This window comes from Siniperca chuatsi, linkage group LG4 (genome assembly GCF_020085105.1).
Source record: "Siniperca chuatsi isolate FFG_IHB_CAS linkage group LG4, ASM2008510v1, whole genome shotgun sequence".
Classification (NCBI taxonomy): Eukaryota; Metazoa; Chordata; class Actinopteri; order Centrarchiformes; family Sinipercidae; genus Siniperca; species Siniperca chuatsi.
Window position 1 is genome coordinate 15,977,500 of NC_058045.1, and position 9,848 is coordinate 15,987,347.

Genomic DNA, 9,848 nt, shown 5'->3' on the forward strand with positions numbered 1-9,848 from the left:
AAAGACGCGGATGACGTCAGGTGTAGCTTTGTTCAGGAAGATCATATATAATGGAATTTATTAAAGATGGATTATTTTGTGAAACAAAGGACTGTTATTCGAAGGATTTTGAGGACAAATAAGAGACTTGAGGAAAGCGGATAGGAAGAACAACTAATCACAGGTAAGTAACTAGTTTTAATCTTAGCTGAATTTATTGGCTGATGAATTCTCTCATTTGAGGGGCTGTGAAAAACTTCATTCTTCAAAAATTCTTCAATTCAAAAATTATGTCTCGAGATAATTTTGACCTCGCTCTGTACGGTTCAGCGATATCAGAGGAATCGCACTGCCTCTATGTGTCAGAGGAGGCAGAAATACCTGAGCCTCAGGGGCTTCTAACAAGAGTTCATGAGTTGGAAATGAGCTGCAGAACCTATCAGGAGCAGAACTGTAAGCTCAAATCAGAGGTGAGTGCACTTGAGTCAGAGTTAAAAGATGTGAGGGCCAAGGAGAGCCACCGTACAAAACAAGTGCTTGCTTCCCAGGAAGAGCTCAATAAACTGCATGGCCATTGGAAGGAGCTTAACTCCCAGTTAGAGGTGATGGTACTGAAAGTAAGTGATCTGACAGCTGAGAAAAAAAGGCTGCAGGAGTGGGTCAGTGAAAACGCACAAATTAAGGAAGATCTGGACCGAGTGTCAAACTCTCTGATAAACGAGAAACGTGTCAGGGAGAAAAATGACATGAGAAAACTGGAAGAGCTGGCCCGGATCGAATCTCTGAGAGAGGAACAAAGGATTGAAATTGAAAATTTAAAGGCAGCAGTAGATTATCTACGAGAAAATGAGAAGACCCTTAGGGACAACCTCACTGCTGAACAGGACCAGCTAAAATCTCTGAGAGAGAAAAAACATGCAGAGGTTGAACAGCTGGGAGCAGAATTGCAGAGTTATCAGGAAAAGGAGAAGATTCTGAATGAGCAGAACGAGAATCTCACTGCTGATGTGGCCCAACTTGAATGCCTGAATAAGACAAACCGAGCAGAGATTGAACAGCTGAGGGCAACGGTGTATGACCTTGAGCATCAAGTAGAGGAGGCTCAGCAAGACCACAGTTATAAACATGAGCTAATTCAGAAGGTGGCCCAACTTGAACACGTGAGAAAGACAATGCAGACAGAGAACAAAAACCTGTTGGCAGAACTGCAGGATCTGGAGGAAAGGGAGAAGTCTCTGAACAAGCAGAATACGATCAGCAGTGCCATACTGGTCATGCTTAAATCTCAGATAAATATGAAACAGGCAATGAATGAACATTTATGGGCAGAAGTTCATGATCTGCAGGAAAATGTTGAAAATGTTGCTGATCTTGACCCGACGACAGCTGTGAAAGATCTTCAGTACCAACTGGAGGAGGCTAAGCAAGTAATCTGGGATAAAGATGAGTTGATAACAAAGCAAAACAGGGAACTTGCTTATAAACAGGAAGTGATAGAGGAGATTTACATCCTCAACACCGATATGAAACAATCAATCCGTGATCTTAAAGATCAGCTAGAGACGAACCAGGAGGAGGAGATACTTGCTGGTGTTGAGAATTTCAGAGACGAATGTAGGATGTTGGCTGAAAATACAGAACGACCGGACTCACCTGAGGATCAGAGAGACGACAGCCTCCCGGAGACTCCAGCTGCTGAGATTCAGACCAAAAGTATGTGGCGTCGCTGTGTTAAAGGCCTACTGAAAGTAGGTTTGCATGTTGGCATCGCCACTGTAGGTGTAGGCCTACTTATTCCCGTGGGTATCCTGGCCAACTCACTGACTGCCAATACAAACAGTAACTGCTGCGTGTGGGACTGTGTCTACCACATGATGGAGCCCTACAGCGACTTCCGATGCACAGTTCCTCATCCTTTCTAAACAAAACAAGCTACAGAAACAAGACAATTTTCAACACCACTTTAAATACTAAGAACAAATTCTGCAGTCAAGGTTCAGCTTTTTCAGTTATGTATTTATAAATCTGAATTATGAATCTATCTTTCTATCCATACATACATTCATAATTTATATTAATAAATGCAGGGGCAGCACGGTGGTGGAGTGGTTAGCACTGTCACCTCACAGGAGGCAGGCCTTTCTGTGGAGTTCGCATGGTCTCCCCGTGTCTGCGTGGGTTTTCTCCAGGTGCTCTGGTTTCCTCCCACAGTCCAAAGACATGCAGGTTAGATCCGTAGGTGTGAATGTGAGTGTGAATGATGACCTCTCACCTAATGTGAGCTGGGATAGGCTCATATTGGGTGAGAGGTATAGATAATGGATGGAAGAGAAATCACATCAAATCAATCAAAAAATCAATTAATACAAAAAATAATAATAAAAAAATAAAGCAAGTAAAATAATGACAAAGATGAACTTGACTTTATTTACAAAGGAAAACATATACATTTATGTATGCGCACACACACACACACACACACACATTATGTAAAATAGTACTGTAAAGTTGCTCAAAAGAGTGCAAAGGAAATGATATATTGTAGTGGTTTGCAAAAGACAAACAATATAAAGAGAAAGAAGAATATGGTGCAAATTTACAGATGCAATATCTGTATTTGTAGTGCATTTTATGTAACATGTATAGCATGTAAAGTGGAGGCAGGCGGCAGAAGAAGAATCAGCTCATCATACAGTGGCACTGGGGTGGCGATCGTCCTTCAGTATATTATGGGTTCTGAGTAGAAACTTCATCTTGCCGATGTCTCTGATGCTGGGCTCATTTACACACACCAAATCAAATTATATAAATGGTTAATTCTGGAGGTTTTAATTTTTATCTGTTAGAATAAATCGCACAAATTTGAAGGACTTAAGGGAAGATTTTAATGAAAAAACATTAACTAATGTTACAGATTTGTCCAAATCTATAATATAAATTACAATTATAGATTAATACATTCATTTTAAAAATGTGGATTAAAATGCTCTTTTCGTCTTTTTTCAAATGGGTGGGTTTTCCACTTTCCATTTAACAAAAGAAAGACAGAAAAGAATAACAATTTAAACTTAACACAGTTCATTCAGCTCAGCATAGACAAAGAAAACGAGAAGAAAAAAAAACAAAACCTAAAAAACCCAACACATTCTCTTCAAGTACATCTCTCAAACATTGCACATCATTTTGAGTTCTCTCCTTACACCTTTAGGGTGTAAAGTCAACACTAGAGGATTAGTAACTACTAGTTAGTTTGTAACTAAATCAGTTCCTATAATTGATTACAACTGGCCAATCAGTGATCAAATATACAGTTCTATCGTCATGGTTACCATGCGTATTAGCTTTCTGGCTAGCATGAGCCACTTGGCATCGTAGCACATCGTAGTAAGCTAGATCAATATTGAAATATTATATCAATAACTTAGGTCTCTACTGGATTACTGTGTTGCTAAATGCAATGCAATTACCGAAAAAATTGTGGGAAACTGCTCTTTTAGAAAAACTGCTGTTTTACCATTACTGAGTAGCACAATTTGAGCATTATCACACATTCACTTAGCAAATTTTCAGGTTATAGGCATGGACCTTCTGTTATAGCAAAAACTGTAATTGTGAGTGACATGATTATTTATTGCTCACACACCTTTTTTCAAATTATGCCTGTACAAAATTAGATTTTTTTTTGTCTGTTTCTAGAATCTTCTAAATCACCTTTTCTGTCTTTCTTTTAGGATATAATGTCTATAAATGCCACCTTGGCTCTGTGGTTAACAGCCGTTATCACTGTGGCTTCTGCCCAAGAATATTTTTTAGAAAGGAGCTGTTCGTTTTGAAAAAAAGTGGCTCTACTCTTGAACTCCCTATTTGTTTAATTCTCTTCCATCTCACCTAAAAGAGGGAGCTTTGACTCCATATATGTGTTAATAATTCCATTTGGTATACCTTCATAAACTGTTTCTTTCCATTTATTAAATTCTGGTGTTTGTGGGCAAAGCCATTTATTTGTAATTTGCTTTAGAGCACAAATTGTAAGTATTCTAAATGTATATCTAGCTGCCTTACTGGATAGGGCTTCTATTACTTTTAAGGCTCTTCATGGCCTGGCCCCAGATTATATTTTAGACCTTGTAATCCCTTATGAACCTTCACGTAGTTTGAGATCTTCGGCAGGGGTCTGTTCCTGAGTCCAGGATGAAAACTAAGGGGACAGAGCTTTTCCTATCAGGGCCCGAGGCTCTGGAACAACTTGCCCAAGAAATTAGGTTGTCTGAGTCAGTGTCTTCGTTTAAGTCTCGTCTCAAAACACATTTTTATCTGAAAGCATATCCTGATTTTACTTGAACTCACTGTTTATTTTATTGCTTTTGTGTATTTTATTTCTTTATATCTCGTCATTCACTGTGGTATTTTATTTCTCTTGTTGTGAAGCACTTTGTACTTTGTTTTGATAAGCGCTCTATAAATAAAGCTTTATTATTATTATCATTATTATTATAATAATAATAATAATAATTATTATTATTTTTGAACGGGCCCTCGCCTCCATGCATGCCTCGGGATCAGCGACAGGTGCGGTCTTGTGACCGGAGGCCGGCTGACACCGCTCTGATTCTTCAAGACCGTCGGACACTGTGTGAACGACTTAAATATTTTAATTTTGGAACAAGGTAGCACGATTACTAATTCTTGAACCCGAAATTCGTTGCATCGCCAAAGCCACGCCGTTTGAGGAAACCTAAAAAAAACCCCTTTAGATTGCACTGCCCAAAATTAAACACAACCCTTCTGAGTTTTTGGCTATCTCTAGCCGTTTTGATGGCTAAAAGTCATTAGGGGGCGCTATAGAGCCGACGTGCCACCCCCAAGCCCAAAAGTGAACTCAAATTTACCAGTTCAAGACTGGGCGCAAAGTTTTGTGGGGGGTTTTCCCATCCTAAAGGCCTCAAACATGTGTTTGAAGAATTAAAATTGACGCAGGAAATCCAAAATGGCTGACTTCCTGTTGGGATCAAAGCAACTTTATCTCAACTGTGGCATGTGGGTTTGGGGGCATTAAAGAGCCCCCTGACCACACCCGAGCCCAATCACTGCAGAACTTTGCGAATTCCGCCAATTATGACGTGTGTGCAAAATTTCAAGAGTTTTTGAGTATCCTAAGCCCCTCAAAAAGGCAGAAAAACAATAATAATAATAATCTCTACAAAAACAATAGGTTCCTGGCACCGATGGGCCCTGGCACTTTCATGCCCTAAATAATAAATGTTAATGATTTAGCTCGTTAGTGGGCCCCTAATGTGGTGTAAAAAGTAGATAATGATTAATGATAATAATTGTTAAGGTGTGTTCAGTCCATTTCAATAGCATACCAAACTACAGTACATACACACATATAGATTGTATATGTTACTGTTTTTTCATTTACATATATATGTATATGATATTTACCCATAATGATAATTATGTTTACCATATCCAACATCTTCCCTAAGCCACCATCCATATAAATCAAAACCTGAAATAAATCAAACTAGAGACTATCTTGCAATGGGACCACACCAGCCAAATCGGTGTGTATGGTGCAATGGAACACATGACATGAGAGAAGTTAGTTTGGCGAAACAGATGACTGCCAGATTTATTCAATATGCCTAACCGTCCTCGCAGGGTCAACTTTTAACCTATGTTAGTTTTGACATATGTATGTGTTTTGCTGAAATATTCACTGGTTTGATACAAGGACTGTACAATATTACACATGGTTAGTCACGAATGTAGAATGTGTCATTATTGGCAAGAGGGCATAAAGTGAGGGCCAATGCCCCCACTTCTGGCGCCCTTGCTCGGACCACACCCATCTTCAAACCCGGCCTTCATTTTGATCTCAACTCCACACCTGTAAAGTTTTGTGACTGCATCTTGCACGGTTCTGATGGTATCGCATTGACAAAGTACTGTATGGACAGATACAGTATATAAACACCCAGCAAAGTACTTAAAACCACTTCGGTTGTAGTTCCCACCGTAGTTGTCTCCAGGACCACATTTTGCCATGATGACACACACACACACACACACACACACACACACACACACACACACACACACACACACACTGGTAATGAAGGATTGCCAGTCCCGATATTTAACCTGCTGTAAAGATCCTGCCAAAACTGCAATGTGACTGAACAAGAAAAAAATAAATGCTCAATAGTTTCAGGCTCTTTCAAACAAAATCTACAAGGATCTACTTCAAAGTGAAACCTTTTCTGTAAGGTTTCTGCAGCGGGTCTTTTATTTTAGGTGAAATTGGCCATTTAAGATAATTACATTTATTTATTAACATTGTTCCATTAATTAAAATCAGAAAATAACTTACATTTTAAAACCATCCATCCATCCATCCATCTTCTTCCGCTTATCCGGGGCCGGGTCGCGGGGGCAGCAGTCTAAGCAGGGACTCCCAGACTTCCTTCGCCCCAGACACTTCCTCCAGCTCCTCCGGGGGGATCCCGAGGCGTTCCCAGGCCAGCCGAGAGACATAGTCCCTCCAGCGTGTCCTGGGTCTTCCCCGGGGCCGCCTCCCGGTGGGACATGCCCAGAACACCTCCCGAGGGAGGCGTCCAGGAGGCATCCGGATCAGATGCCCTAGCCACCTCAGCTGGCTCCTCTCGACGTGGAGGAGCAGCGGCTCTACTCGAGCTCCCCGTGTGACTGAGCTCCTCACCCCTATCTCTAAGGGAGCGCCCAGCCACTCGGCGGAGAGAAGCCCATTTCGGCCGCTTGTATCCGCGATCTTGTCCTTTCGGTCACTACCCAAAGCTCATGACCATAGGTGAGGGCAGGAGCGTAGATTGACCGGTAAATCGAGAGCTTTGTCTTTCGACTCAGCTCCTTCTTTACCACAACGGTCCGATGCAGCGCCCGCATCACTGCAGATGCTGCACCGATCCGCCTGTCAATCTCACGCTCCATCCGTCCCTCACTCGTGAACAAGACCCCGAGATACTTAAACTCCTCCACTTGGGGCAAGGACTCCCCACCCACGCGAAGAGAGCAAACCACCTTTTTCCGGTCAAGAACCATGGCCTCAGATTTGGAAGAGCTGATTCTCATCCCGGCTGCTTCACACTCGGCTGCAAACCGTCCCAGTGCATGCTGCAGGTCCTGGTTTGAAGAAGCCATCAGAACGACATCATCTGCAAACAGCAGAGATGAGATCCTGTGGTTCCCAAACCGGACACCCTCCGGCCCCTGACTGCGCCTAGAAATTCTGTCCATATAAATTATGAACAGAACCGGTGACAAAGGGCAGCCCTGGCGGAGTCCAACATGCACCGGGAACAGGTCTGACTTACTGCCGGCAATGCGAACACAGCTCCTGCTCCGGTTATACAGGGACCGGACAGCCCTTAGCAAAGGGCCCCGGACCCCATACTCCCAGAGCACTCCCCACAAAGCGCCCGGGGCACACGGTCGAATGCCTTCTCCAGATCCACAAAGCACATGTGGACTGGTTGGGCAAACTCCCATGAACCCTCGAGCACCCGATGGAGAGTATAGAGCTGGTCCAGTGTTCCACGACCGGGGGAAAAACCACTCTGCTCCTCCTGAATCCGAGGTTCGACTATCGGACGAATTCTCCTCTCCAGTACCCTGGAATAGACCTTACCGGGAGGCTGAGAAGTGTGATCCTCTGTGATTGGAACACACCCTCCGGTCCCCTTCTTATACAGAGGGACCACCACCCCGGTCTGCCAGTCCAGAGGCACTGTCCCAGACCGCCACGCGATGTTGCAGAGACGTGTCAGCCAAGACAGTCCCACAACATCCAGAGACTTAAGATACTCAGGACGGATCTCATCCACCCCCGAAGCCTTGCCACCAAGGAGCTTGCCAACAACCTCAGTGACTTCGGCCAGGGTGATGGATGAGTCCGCCTCCGGGTCCCCAGCCTCCGCTTCCTCTTCGGAAGACGTGACAGCGGGATTGAGGAGATCCTCAAAGTATTCCTTCCACCGTCCGACAACATCCCCAGTCGAGGTCAACAGCTCTCCACCCGCACCGTACAAGGTGTTGGTGAAGCACTGCTTCCCCCTCCTGAGCCGTCGGACGGTTTGCCAGAATTTCTTTGAGGCCGACCGATAGTCCTCCTCCATGGCCTCTCGAACCTCTCCCAGTCCTGAGTTTTTGCCTCTGTGACCGCACGGGCTGCAGCACGCTTAGCCTGCCGGGTACCTGTCAGCTGCCTCGGGAGTCCCACGAGCCAACAAGGCCCGATAGGACTCCTTCTTCAGCCTGACGGCATCCCTTACTTCGGCGTCCACCACCGTGTTCGGGATTGCCGCCGCGACAGGCACCAGAAACCTTGCGACCACAGCTACGAGCCGCCGCATCGACAATGGAGGTGGAAAACATGGTCCACTCGGACTCAATGTCCCCAACCTCCCCCGGGATCTGGGAGAAGCTCTCCCGGAGGTGTGAGTTGTAGACCCTGCTGACAGAGGGCTCCGCCAGACGTTCCCAGCAGACCCTCACGATACGCTTGGGCCTGCCAAGTCTGTCCGGACATTTTAAAACATTACCAATAATCTTGTTGTTACATTTTCTTTCACCAATGTGCACTTCAATCTTCAATTCAATTCAGGCAACTTAATAGACACATTTGAATATGTAAGAGTATTTTGTATCGTGTGTTTTAAAGGAAGTGAATTGGCTATGCAAATTCTAAATCAAACTTTTCAATAAATGAATCAAATTGTATAAAATGGCCATGTTTATCCATCAAATCAACAACATATAAAACTTTTTTTCTCATACCACTCTGGTCTGTTATTCCACAAGGTGGAGCCATGCGGTGTGAAATTATGGGTAAATATAATTTTCCAGTAATACAATATCTATTTATGGAAATCTGACTGTTTAATAGGCAGTTTAGAAACAAAAATTCCAACCCTCCAACTTTCTGGAATAAACATTTTGGTATATGAAACCATACACCGTAGAACCAGGCTGTGCCAAATAACCTTTTATCCAGTTCAACTTTAACACTCCGATCACACCAATATTTGCCTCAACACAAGGATAAATTTGGTTACAATTCACATTTTTTCAAATTTAAACACAGACCAGATGATCTAGAGAAAATTGAAATTATGTCCAGGGCTTTTCCAATTTAAGATTTGTCTTTTAAGAAGATTACTGTGTCATCTGCAACACACTTTGATTGTTCGTCCACTGGGCTGCTATCAGATTAACCTAACTAGCTGAACGGCTGGCGCTGGGGAGATGATGATGATGATGATGTGTAAAGCGAGGGGGCTGGGTTTTGGAAGACGACCTACACCTGCATGGTACTTTGGACAGAGAAATACGTCAACATCATCCTCCCCTCCATTTCGCCACTGAATCCTCATGCCGGAGAAAAGGGAAGAGGAAAAGTCTGTCTTAACTCTGACGGACCCTTGGCACCACTGCGCTAACATAATGCAACATAAAATGTTAGATTGTTCGAGTTGAAATTTATAGCGGTGTTCCCAGAAACAAAACAGGGTTACTTTTAAAATCCCAATTTATTGGTGGATCATTCCCAGGATCACGTTTATGTGATAATATGATAATTAAAGAGGCAACAATTTCGTCCCCCGATTGTGAGCAATTATTTTTGCAAGTAAGAGTCAATCTAACTGAATCCAACATGCAAAACACTAGACCACATTTATATTTGATTGTGATTTGATTTAAGGCACTATGGTGGTATTTAACTGCGGATGGTTATTATATGGATCATTGTGATCACAAATGAAAGAGCCCTGCGTTTACACGGGATTAAAGTAGGCTAGTGGATATGACTGGCTATGATTGTCACAGCC